Source organism: Ctenopharyngodon idella, chromosome 20 (genome assembly GCF_019924925.1).
Source record: "Ctenopharyngodon idella isolate HZGC_01 chromosome 20, HZGC01, whole genome shotgun sequence".
NCBI lineage: Eukaryota > Metazoa > Chordata > Actinopteri > Cypriniformes > Xenocyprididae > Ctenopharyngodon > Ctenopharyngodon idella.
Genome location: NC_067239.1, coordinates 5428126 through 5442033, shown reverse-complemented (window position 1 = coordinate 5442033; position 13908 = coordinate 5428126). Strand labels below are relative to the sequence as shown.

Here is a 13908-nt window from a genome sequence, read left to right as displayed (position 1 = left end):
GAAAACAAACGGATAAATCTTATCCTCCACCTCCCACACACATGAGCACTTTTCATCACTAAGACCATCTATAGCTCTAGATGTGACTGTGTGTGAGTTCTCTGGCAGTTTGGGTTAGTGTGCGTGTGTGTGTGTGTTGCAGCCTCGCTGCACTCTTCACCTTCCAAGGCAACATCTTAACTCAAATTAAACCTGATAAGTGAGTGTTTTGGAATAGGCAGCAATGCAAACAACAAGGGCACGAGATATTCAACTAATTTTTGATGGCTGCTTTAGAGAAGAGGAAGAGTTGTTGTAGTAGAGTGTTGTTTACGCCGGACTGCTTCACAAACAAGGGTCATTTCAATGCAGGATTTGCACAAAAGATTAACATGACGACACATGCTAGTCGATGAGTTGAATCAACTCCACAGCAACTACATAAATTTATCCACTAACCATTCAGAAACATCCAGATGCATTCTAAATGTTGTAACTTCTTCCTGAGTCTCTCCATCAGTGTCCGACTCCGGTTTGAACAATGTAAGGCCGAACACAGTTACTGACAATCCTCATTTTGGCTGCGTGAGATTCTCCAGCTTTGTTGTTGAGCAACTGAAGTGCGAGCTGTTAAAGCTCCGCCCTCTTCTGGAAAGGGGGCTGAGAGCAGCAGCTCATTTGCATTTAAAGGCATAGAGGGGCAAATTTGACAAGCTATAATAAATGATCTGTGGGTTTTTTTGAGCTGAAATTTCACAGACACATTCTGGGGACACCAGAGACTTATATTCCATCTTGTGAAAAAGGGGCATAATAGGTCCCTTTTAAGATATGTCAGTGCGAGTTGCTTTCAGTTAAAACAGCTCAAACATGCATTTTAGTCTGAGACTAGGCTATAGGCCTTTTCTGTGAAACCGGACATTAAAGTCAACATAATTCTGGTTCTATAATGTCCCACGTGTTAGTGATAGATAGTGAATATGCAAGTGGAGATGCAAGGTGGACGCATACACAGTTTTAATAAATATTTCACAGAAGTGTCCAGAAGTGACTCACAGCGATTTCGGTAAGCAATACATCAGACTGATCACACACAGTTATATGAATACATCGGTTATAGCTCTGACTGGACTGAAGGAGCACATTGTTGAAACAGCACATTAACTCTGAGTGAGAAGAGACAGAATTAGATGTATTTTATTTGACTCACCGCTGCTTTACATTGGATTACGCTTCTCTGTAAATGAACCAAAGCGCTGGCCTAAACACAGATTTAACAGCATGAATGCTGTTATAACAAACATCAGGGAGTCTTTTTTAGTGCAATCTTGCCACGCACTAACTCAAGATGTGATTTCTGTGTGTGCGAATGCTCTCATTTGTAAATCACTGTTTCTAAGTGAGGTCAATCTAACCTGCACTCACTCGGAGAGAATCCTCTTGGGACAGGAGAGCTTGTTAACTATCTGCGCCCCAGGCCCCTCTGGGTAACTGCCTGAACTCATTGTGTGCCACATATGGTGGAAACCATGTGGTGGAAAGTGTTCTTCAACAAAACTTTACATTTATGCATTTGGCATATACAGTACTTTAATCCAAAGGTGGTTGCTGGAGTTTTTTATGTGTTATTTTAGCATGTTACTATGTGGTTGTCATGGTCTTTTGAGTGGTTGCTTTTTCAGTATGTAGATACAGTATGCGGTTGACAGGGTCTTCTGATTGGTTGCTAGGGTGTTGTTGGGGTTTTCTGGGTGTTTTTTAGTATGTAGATACAGTATGCCGTTGACAGGGTCTTCTGATTGGTTTCTAGGGTGTTGTTGGGGTTTTCTGGGTGTTTTCTTAGTATGTAGCTACAGTATGCAGTTGACAAGGTCTTCTGATTGGTTGCTAGGGTGTTGTTGGGGTTTTCTGAGTGTTTTTAGTATAAAGCTACAGTATGCGGTTGACAAGGTCTTCTGATTGGTTGCTAGGGTGTAGTTGGGGTTTTCTGAGTGTTTTTTTTTTTGGAAAGTTCTGCGTGTGATCTACTGACGACGCACAAATTAACGAACAAACACAGACTCAGCCGGATCATTTCCATAATGACCAACGCAATCTACCAAGAGCAGCTCAAATTAGTGTCTGGTTTAAGACATGTTTTTTTGGACAGTAAAAATGGCACAAATACCAGTAAATTGACTAGCACAAACTTTAGTAAATTGCGTTGCGTGATTCATTTAGATACTCTCCTCCCATAAATTTTGCATCTGAAAGGGAAACTCCTACAAATGCATATGCAATAAGGTCAGCCACAAAAATAACTGTCTACGCCTTTTCAGCGCTAATTTTCACTGCGTATCTTTAGTAAATATTTAATAAGTATTTTTTAACGCCAAAAGAGGGTTTGCGCTGGCGCAAGTTTTTATTAAATCTTGCCCTAGATGTTTTGTCGTATCAATTTACAATCCCTTAACACAGAACAGAATGTGATTGCATAAATTTCTAATCATGCAAGCATTTTGTATTATTTTTTCACAAAGGCGAATGCCTAGAGCATGTCATGAGATGTGTTTTAAAAGTTGAACTTGACATGGCATGTTAAAAATACACAACTTGTGCATTTTTAACATGCCATGTCAAGTTCAACTTTTAAAACACATCTATGAGATGCTGCAAAAGATTCAAGATGCAGAAAAAAATTGGAAAAGAAACATTCTATATGAACATGTGCAAGGTGAAGTCTGTGAAGATAATAGGGATAAACGGTTCTGAATGGAACGCAACCCTGAGTCAGACATGCGGTACTGCTACAGGTCACTTTTTTATTGTATCAATCATTTTATCATAAAATTTAAGAATATTTTTTTCATCATGCAATGATGAATGTGGATGGAAGAATATTTATTAAAATATCTCCGATTGTGTTCATCAGAAAGAAGAAAGTCATATACACCTAGGATGGTTGAGGGTGAGTAAAGCTTGGGGTAATTTTCATTTGAAAGTGAACTAATCCTTTAACAATAATTTAATAAAAAAAAAAAAAAAGGAAAAAGAAAAAAAGAAAAAACCTTTTCAATTCTGCACTTGACTAAACTTATTTAGCTTTAATAGGATTAATATATATTTAATTTATACATTATATATAGTATTTTGTACCTGAATATCTTTGTTCTTTTGTATTTATTTGTGCTATTGCTTGTATTTTGTTCTTTCGTTCTTATAAAAAATAAAATAATTTTAAAACTCCGACCCACCAAGAATGTCACTTGGCCCACCTTAAATCTCAAAGCTGGAGCCATACAAGTTTTAACACTTAGGATTCATGCTTTTAACAAATGCATAAAACCTAAAGAAATACTGACACTTGCCTTAGCAAGCTTTACTAATGAACCCGGTTTGAAAACGTCTGAAAACTGACAGACTGTTATTGTGGATTATCACAGAACAATATCCAGGCACAGGCTTTTGAACTGCTATTTCAGGTCACGAGTGAGATCACATTACAAACACACATTTTACCCCTTTCTCGTGAGGTTTGAAGGTTAGATGGAAAAAGTATGTGGAAACTTCTCACTAAGACAAATGTGTGAGATGGGTGTGCACCTTTAAAACACACAAACTTAGAAGCCCCTTGTCACCCATGTGAAGGTCAGAGGTCAAAGGGTACATATGTGCATTTCAGTCCATCATCTTTGGACAGCTGAATCTGGCTCCCCCTCAAAGCGTAGACCCTTAGAGGTGTGTGTGCATGTGTGTGTGTGTGTGCGTGCGTATACGTGTGTGTGTGTGTGTGTGTGTGTGTGTGTGTGTGTGTGTGTGTGGTATGGAATCTAGTGAGGTACCATTACTCCTCTGATCCTGGAAGAAAAGCCCCCTCAGGGAAAATAGTGGGGTCAGGTTAAAGGTAAATTTAAAGGTTAGAGAAGTTGAAAGCGTCTAACTGATTGCGGAATGTGGTAATAAACGTGCTGTTATATAGGTAGTGATAGTGTAGGGGTTAATATTTTTGGGGTGCATTTATGTCTATAAATTCCTTTCAACACTCATGGAGTGGATGGATGGACTGACTATCCATCAAAGCAACACGTCTCTGCTGTAACTAACATCAGTGCACCCAAAAATGAGAATTTACTGAATAATTTATTCACCGTCATGTCGCTCAAGACCTGTATGACTTTCTTTCTTCTGCCTAACACAACAGAAGATATTTTAAAGAACTGTATTTATTTAATGAAAGACATTGGGGTCTAAAACAACATTGGATCATTGCACAGACAAAAAACACTGAGGCATTTTTTCAAAATAGAAATTCATGTAGGTTCAGAATGACATGAGGGTCAGTAACTGATGAGAATTTTCATTCATGAGTGAACGATCCATTTTAGAGTTCAACCAAAATTCTGCTTTCAAGCCTTAATAAAGTTAGCAAAATTAGCGTTGAAGTGGCCCATATGACTTGTGCTCTTTGGTTCCCTCTATCCCTCTTCCCATGTTTTTCCTCTTCCTCACTCCCGTGGTGAGTCCTTCCTCCAGTCGGGAGCAGAGGGACAATCTGTGGGTCAGAAACAACAGACCAGCCATCTGACTGAAAAATAAACTTGTCTTTTTGTTATGTCTGCTCTGTTGTGTATTGTCACAGCAACGACCTCTCGCTCCTCTGTTGTCTGATACTCTTCCAGTTTGTCTTACCCGTGTGAAAAGATGTTTCGACAATCTATTTTTAACAGTGGTTAACACCCATCAGTGACTATCACCACTGTGATGAAGAAGCATGAAACTATTGTTTATCTAAGAAGGTTTATAACTGGGTCAAAAGCTAAGGTCTATGTGAGAGAAAGAAAGAGAAATAAGATTTAAAAACCAAGCATTAGGAGAAATCTGCGATCATCCTCATGTCTATCCAAACCTGTATGACTTACTTTCTTCCATGAAACACAAAATATGAAATGCTGACGAATGTAATACCTCTCTTTTCAATGTAATGCAAGTGAATTGGGATCCAGACCATTAAGCTCCAAAATGACAGAAAAAGCACCAAAGAAATATTATAAGAAAGTCCTCTGAAAACATATAGGGCCCTGTCATACACCCGGCGCAATGCGACGCCAGGCACGACGCAAGTGTTTTTTGCTAGCTTCAGCCCGACGCAGTGAACATTTTCACATCCAGTGCCCACTTTGTTCAAATAGCAAATGCACTCGCGCCCATCTGTTCGCCCATGGGCATGCTGGTCTGGAAACGAGGTGTGTTCAGGCGCATTGTTGGCATGTTGCTATTTTGAGGCAACTGAAAACAACTGCGCCATTGACCAACTGAAACCTGCTCTAAAGTCAATGGCGCATTGTTTTTGTTTTTTTGTTTTGTTATTTAAAGGGTGCATTAGTAATATGCACCTCTAGGTGGGTGCACAACGCGCGTACACATTGCTTGTTACACACACAGGGACACACACATGCATTTAAACTGACTTGTCAGGTTGAGGGTGTCTATATTCCGCCGTATTCCGGCTTTTAAAGGGAATGGGAGATGACACTCTGATTGGTTTATTGCACGTTACGCCCAAAACACACCCATGACTCATTAAGAGATTAGGTACAACTCTTTTGGAGCATGCGCCTGGTGCGACGACCATTTTTTCCGTCGTTAAACTAGCAAAAGTGGATTCAGACATGCCCTAAGTGCACCTTTGCCATGCACCTCAGACCATAGGCTTAGATCATTAAAATAGGGCCCCTAATGTTCAGAGATCTTTTACTACTGTACCTTTAAGGCCTCTATATGTAACATTTTTAGTTAACCTTTTCACATTAGCAACACCCCTGGTAAGATTCCTGAATAGATATTGAAATGTAGACATGAATGGTTATGTTAATTTGCTGACAGTTATGAGATCATAACCATGACGCAGTCTGAGTAGACCTTGTCGGTAGACCATCTTGGACCAGTAACAAATCTACCAACAAATACTTAAGCTGGTTTTTGGAACATGATGGCTAGTCAAGTGAGCTAATGACCAGTTTGCACCACTTAATGACCATCTTAGACCAGATAAAAAAACAGATATGCTACCAGCTTAAAATGTATTCTCCAGTATGGCACATAGTAGACTTTTTTACTTCCAGAAAAAGCCAAGAAAATCTGGTTTCCCATAATATTAAAACAAAGGCCTGCATTAAAATGGTGTTAAGATGTTGAACATCACTGTGTTCCTCACACTGGCACTCTTCCCCCACAGTCACCAACACCACTGTAATAGTCACTAATAATCACTGTGTGTCGGTGCTTCTAAGCCAAAGGTTGCTTTGACATTACTTTGGTAATCCAGCTTTATTCCATTTTTTAAAAGCTTGTGTTTCACATTGGCTCTGAAAGGATACCTCCCCACGGACATTGCCTTGTCGGAATGTTCCTGGATGTGAGCCAGTGGAGCACATTCTTTTGGCCAATTATGTGCCATGTTGTCTCCTACTCTTTCCAGATCACTCCATCTCTAATGCCATCCTTCCTCTCACAGACAATACTGCTTTCTCTTAGCTTCAAACCTTCACTCCATTACCGTGAACTGGTCATGCACCAAATCAGAGTGAGTTCAGCTGTGGCTAAGAGGGGTCAAAGGTACATAACAGAGGAGGAGATGCTAACAGGAGGGTCAGTGAGTGTAAAGTGGTCAATGGTGCCATAAAAAAAGCATAATACATGCCAACTTTAAAGCGAGACTGTTAGCCTAGTTAGCTAGCTGGCTTACTGTCCTTAATCCTATGGCAGAATCTGAACTGAAATGAAAGTGACTCATTTAAAAAGCTCCTTATGACAAGCTGCTCGGTAAAATTAAAAGTTTTGTGAAATACACAAGAAAAAAAAACAGCTTAAACCCTCTAAGCTGGTTTGCTGGTTTCAGCTGGTCTCCCAGCTAGCCAGACTGAGAAACCTGGCCAGGCTAAAGACCAGTTTTGCCAGGCTGAGAGACTAACTTTTCTAAAACCTTTCTAAAATCAGTTAAACCAGCTAATATAATACCAGGAAAATGAGTCAGTTTCAGATGTTTTTTGTTTGTTTGTTTGTTTGTTTTCTGCAGGACACAATGTGAGCTTTCAGTAAAGACTGATGTTAGCATGTTGCTAAGCTAAAAAGACAACACTCTAAGCACAAAACCTGAGAGCATATATACTTCGTGAGATATCTATTCGACATGTTTCCATCTAAGATGCATATTTTTCCACAACACTTCCCTAAAATGTTTCCTGACAGATATTAAATAGACATTTAGAAAATGTCTTGATGCTCATGTTTTAAAAGCCATTCACACAGAAAAGCAAGACAGAAGGCAGAAGAGTGGAAAAAATGCAAGGTCTCAAGACACATATTTTACAAGTTGAACTTTTTTTAACCCTCAACTAAACTTTTTATTGAGCTTGTCACAATGCATTCTGGGATTTCCTTACCTATGAAGCATACATGCATTTCTGCCTTAGATTTTGGGCAAAACAAAGCACCTTGCTGTTTGAAACTATGATGTTGCCTAAAGTTGTTGCCTTTGTGGGCAGCTCACTAGGCTTTGGAGCATAACTATGCTGTAAATTTCTTCCTCAAACCCTTGAACTCCCTGATATAATGTTGTTTACAACTGAAAACCAAGTCAACTCATCAAAGCCTTTCCAGCTTACGCTGTGAGAAATTATCCTCTTAAGATTGCCTCAGGGAAAAGGTCAGGGGTGAGGCACTGAAGAGGGGGATACAGAGCAGATAAAATCATTATGTGAGTCACTACCAAGCCAGATTTATGAGCACTCATTGATCAGAGCGTAGCGAGATGCTAAGGGCTTTGGTCAAGCAGCGGTCAGGTTACTCTCAGCCCGCAATGGGCCTTTGTTTAGATTATTCAAAGTTTGGCCCTCGACTTTGGAGGCTTTGGAGATTTTACATCATTCTTTTTATTGACTTTTATTGACTTCTTCTGTAATGTAATGACAGATTAGATAAAATAGGTGACTGAGCAACCATTTTTTTCAACAGTCTCTTATAAGGATTTTGTGTACTACACGCATATGGATGGGGTTTCGCTATCAGGGGTTGTGGGATAAGATTAGGTGCTGTTAATACAATGAGCGTAAGACTGTATGTGTGCCGCTGACCTGATTGTTGCAGATGTAAGCAGTTGGCAGCGTGCCCGTGTGCCATGATGTCACCCTTCAGCCCAGCAGAATTAATTTCTGCTTTACTGCTTAATCAGAGGCAGGCTAAAAGCCTCTGTGATGCTGTAGGATGCCGATTGGAGGGTCTCTGGGGAAGCCGAAGAGGCAGTTCAAGACCCGCTGAGTGTAGTGTTCTGTAAATGTGCACATCCTTATATGTTGTACCAGCCTGTGAGTGAGAGAGTCTGTCTGCTTGTAAGAGTGGACAAGTTTAGGCTGCCCTTTTTCTTGGCCTGTGTTCTATTTTGCATGCCACACACCTCAATGCGAGGATCGTGCCGTGCTTAATATAGTTTAGCTGAACTGTGTTTGTGCAAAGGCCTGTGTGTTCCTTGTCCTCATCTAACCCTGGATGGATCCCAGGAAAGGGTTATGCTAGGACCCCTTCCTGTCCCACCTAAAACAATGTGCATTCCAGGTCCTAAAGAAAACAAATATTCTGCATGCTAGTGAATTCTGTTTGGTGAACGAATCATATTTGTGATCTGCAATGACTGAATGATTCATTTGCGAATCTGACTGATCTGGTCGGAACGTTTCTTGAGTTCAAATCATTGACTCAAATATCAGTTCTCATAGCAAGTTAAAAGCATATTGATTCAAAATGAGCATCACTTACACTGAGCACAAATGATTTAACTTTTTAAAAGATTGTAGTATTGTTTATTGTAAATTCAAATCATGTGTAAGTTAGCGACTGTAAGTTGTTATGGCTAAATCATAGACAAAGGCAAATTGTTTAAAGTCCCCCTGTAGTCAATAATTTCATCCCTCAAAACTTTGATCACCAAAATGACATAGGCCTATTTAAACCTGTTTTTCCTATGAAAAAAATTTCTTCGTGCCTTAAAATAGCTTGAACGTAACTCTACACCCTTGCTTAATTTAGTATATGCGGACCATGAATATGCAAATTAGCCCCGCCTCCACTCACTCACACCAGCTCACAGATCTACTCGATCTCCCTTACGGTAGTAATGCTGCACAATGGCAAATGGAAATACTGGTTTAATTCAGCCATATATGTTTGAACCAGAAACTGATTCAGAAGAAGAAGTGGAAGAGTGGACTATACAGACTCGTATACAAGTCGATGTATCAGAATGGTAATGTGTTCGCTCTCTACAACGTCGGACACATAACGGTGATTTATATGATTATCCTTTTGTTTAACTACGTTATCAAACAGCTAATAATGTGTTGCTAATGCTACACAAACCATGTTCCCGTTCGCCATCTTAGAGTCAGACAGCTGCCTTCTAAAACTCAACAACTCAGAACTTAAGTGGAAAAAGGTATTTCATCATAACATTGTAATCATATACATACTGTAATTCACTTGCTATATTGCTAAATGTACACAATTTTTCATATTAACAGAAAAATATAGCTGGATAACCTGGCTTCTCTTGAGACTCCCCTGCTTCAGAGCGGTTATAGTTAATGATATGCTAAAGCCCGCCTACGCTTGACATGATGGGTCACAAGTTAGTTTGTGACGTAAGGACACTGGCGATTTTAAACCGTGTTTTTGAGACTGTGTTTGGTTCGCTGCAGTTTTAAGGAGAAAACACTCAGCAATGCTGTTGACTTATAAATTTGCACATGGTTTGTCTTAAAGCATATTAAAAACACCACATAGACATATAAACAACATTAAAAACTTGATTTTCACCACCACAGTGGGTCTTTAAAGGGACAGTTAATCCAAAATGGAAAAAATCTCCCTCATGTCATTCCAAACTTGTTTGAATTTGTTCTCTTCTGTGACTTTCATTGAATAAACAAAACAGTTGAAACACTCTTTAAAATCTTCTTTTGTGTCCCACAGATGAAAAAAAAAAAAGTGTATTTATGCTTAAGACACAAGATCACATCTTTCCACATTTGTCCATCCCTGTTTTGTACAGGGTAATTAATAGTAGTGGAAAAACTGCAATGTAAGCAACATGACAGAGACATAATCATGTCTTGTTATAGTCGTATTTTCAGCATGCAGGAAAAAGCCTGGTTGCAACAACCTCATATGGCATGAACATTAATCTCAATTATAGCCTACAGTCTGTGTAAAAACTGAACTGGATCACATAAAATACAATAAATACACTGATTAATCCTACTTAATCATGATTAAGAGTTATACTTGCTGACACAGACATTTATTAAAACAAGTTTAAAGCTTGTAAATGTCACGTGATAACTGCTTTTTTGAAGCAGTTCTTTGAAATCATCTCTTAGAAAGAGGTGGTTTGTGGAAATGAATCAAACTTCTCACCATTACTGAATGTATGTTTCAGTATAAAGCTATACAGATTTAGAATGACTATTTAGAATGACTGCCGATGATTCATTTTAGACCAACTGCTGAACGGGTTTGACCGTTTTAAAACTATAGCAGAAAGATTTGCTCATAAATTGAGCTTCACTATATATTGTATGGCTGGGTATTGACACAAATTTGACGATTTGATTCGATTTCGATTTCAATTCACAAGCTTGCGATTCAATTCGATTCAGTTCGATTCAACATTGATTATTTTGAATATATATCAGGTACAGTACATGGCAAATTTTCTCAATGAACAAAGTGTTTTCCTGAGGTAAATGTATACGTGACATATTGTAAGCTGTTATATTGACGTCTTTCAGCGGAAACACTCATTGAGCAATTACACAAGACATGATACGGATTTTGGTATGTTGTACTCTATCTTTTAACATACCTTCAGATGTTCATTCATGTTTATTTCGACACTGTAACTGGTATTAAAGCACATGTGATGATCAGTTAACGTTCGCTTTGCGCTGCCGCTTCGCTTGAACTCAGGCACTACAGCGATCTGTCACTCCACATTAAACGGCCCCAAAACGGTATTTATTTTTTTAATTTTGTAATAAGATGGACAGAATTTGAAATCTGAGTCTTTGTTTCATATCAAAAGTAACAATGCACAAATCTTGAGAATCGATTAAATTCGAGAGATCACAATTTTTTTACCCAGCCCTAATTGTGAGCAAGTTTTAGAGTATTATCTTGTAAATTGTAATAATGTCAGGACAATTGTAAGGACTTTCCGGCATTTCTTGGTTTTCCCTGTGTTAAACAAGCCGTTTATCAATGTCCAGTTCAGTCAGAGTGAACTTTTTCAGGTAGGCAGCTCACCTCACCCACTGGGGGAGAAGAAACAACAAAGAAAGACAGAGTTCAAGGGGAGAAATCTTGAAGTGAACAGTCACAGGTCAGTGGACATGCAGAGTATCAGACTGAAAATGGTCCGAGTGCATTTCACAGCACAGACAGCCTCACACACACACACACACACACACTCAAACACTTCACGCATGAGTGAACACACTCTTTTTGCCAAATGTAGATGTTTATTTATGAAGGAGTTCTTTTGAAAGGTCTGCTTTTGTCTCACATCCTTTCCATCATAAGATCAGAGCGTTGTCCTCAACCCCCTCTCGCTCTGGATATCTGGCAGTGCTGAGTGTGTGTGTGTGTGTGTGACAGCCCCCAGTGAAATGTGAGATGGAGATGCCGTTTTCTATTTCAAGGTTGTAATCTCAGCCAGCACACTTAAATGTGTGTAAGAGAGAGATTTGGCCATGAAGTCTTGGTTACTCGGTGTACATTCCTGTTTTTTGTTTAACTGAGCCATGTGGTAAATTAGCATTTGACCTGACCTCCATCACTAACCTCTCGTTCTTTTTTTCTCTCCCTCTATCTCTCCTTTACCACTCACTGGTTGACCTCTACACAACACTAAAAGCTTAACCTGAGACTGTCAGCGGTGGTACATTGTGCAGGTCTGGCGAGTCGTAAGTGCAATGTACTGTCCAGGTCTGTACCTTTCTGACAGTTAATGGGTCAGTGGACAGACATTTTTGCATTTAGACTGTATTTTTGGAAAAAAAAAATAACTTAGAACTAAACAATTCTATAAGATGCCAAAAAAGATTGTTATATTAATGCTAAAAGACTGTAAAAACCTGTGAACTGGTTAATGATAAGTGCCCTCACTATATACTGTATGGTGAAAAACTGTAATAGATCAAACAGGACATTTAATGTACATTAGTTTTGTTACATCTTTGTTACATCTTATGTTGATAAATTCATGTTTATTGCATTATTTTAGAGAGATTTTATCTTTTGTGTGTTTTGTATTTGCGTGTATGAAACTGTGCACCTTCTATATATTAATATTTACCTCAGCTTGTGGAAAAGGAAGAACTTTGATTCATGTCACTTATACCATGTCACTTATACCAATTTAGATTATATATAAAAGTATATATTATTATAAAGTATATATAATTATATAAAAATTATAAATTATACATAAAGTTCAATAGTTAAAAAGTTGCTTCTGCCACTTTGTTTGTTTTTGTTGTTTTACTGTAAATGTCACTTTTTTGTGTGTACAGTGTATGTGTGTTTGCAAATTTAGATAAGAGACAAAATTGTACCCAAAAGTCTGACAAAACCTTCCTTTAGGGATATTTAAGGATGTGCTCATGTAGAAAAATAATTCATAAAGAAACTTTTATATATATATATATATATATATATATATATATATATATATATATATATATATATATATATATATATATATATATATATCAGAGAAATACATATGCTGTGTAATCAAATAAATGCACATGAGCTCATTCTGTGATCTTTATATACTTTAATGTTAATGAGTGTTTGAGTAGTTGCAAGTGAATAAATAACATTAACAAATAAGGTTCTCTTTCTTCTGTTTATGCTGTCATCTCTTTATCCAGGCCATATTCAGACCTCAGTCATCATAAAGAGATTTCAGCCTCTCATCTGCCCCTCTACACCAGTGAACAGCATGTACCTCTAATAGTGTGTGTGTGTGTGTGTGTGTGTGTGTGTGTGTGTGTGTGTGTGTGTGTGTGTGTGTGTGTGTGTGTGTGTGTGTGTTTGAGATTAAACCCAATATCTGCATCCAGACCACAGGTGTAGTGTAGCAAAGCTCAGATCAGTTTGCAGAGGTTACTGATCCGTTTCAGATAACGCTCTCCAGCCTGCCCATGCCCCACACACACACACACACACACACGTTGGTTTTCCATGTTTTATGGGGACATTCCATAGACATAATGATTTTTATACTGTAAAAACTTTATATTCTATTCTCTAACCCTAACCTTACCCATCACAGAAAAATGTTTTTACATTTTCAAAAACATCATTCTGTATGATTTATGATTCAGCGTGTGTGTGACCAAAAAAATGTCCCCACAAGGTCAAGGATTTCTGATATTCTGTCCCCCACGTAGGGTTTACCAGGACCACACACACACACACACACACACACTCCCCACTTCAGTTCTCAGTCATTGCCATATTATCAGAAGTAAATTTAGTTGTTTTATGACTTGCAAGTAACCAAATATTCAGAATTTGTAAACAACCTGAAAAAACACATATATTGCTCGACCACTGGTCTGAATATCTATTAGCAGCAACGCAACAAACAAAGATGCACAAAAGTCGTTTCAATGTTTTATGTCTAAAGAAATGCATAGTAGTTATATTAGACAAATACTAAGGATGCAATTAAAATATTTGTCTAATTTTTTTGTTTTGTTTTCTGCCAAAACAGTTTTGGAAGGACCAAATGACTGACTGAAACAGTGAATTTTAATTAGCGCTTCTCTGATGACTCATTTTGACTGTGTCAGCGTCTATTTCTTGCACGCTGTGTGGACTCACTTCACC

General features: G+C 38.4%; 1 long non-coding RNA gene across 1 annotated transcript in view; it reads left to right on the top strand.

Annotated features, from left to right (window-relative positions):
- Positions 1 to 13104, top strand: part of LOC127502698 (uncharacterized) — a 132488-nt gene extending 119384 nt beyond the window's left edge. The window contains exon 5 of the long non-coding RNA XR_007926899.1: positions 11924 to 13104. This is a non-coding gene — a long non-coding RNA (uncharacterized LOC127502698). The remainder of the gene's footprint in view (positions 1 to 11923) is intronic.
- The last annotated feature ends 804 nt before the right edge of the window (positions 13105 to 13908 follow it).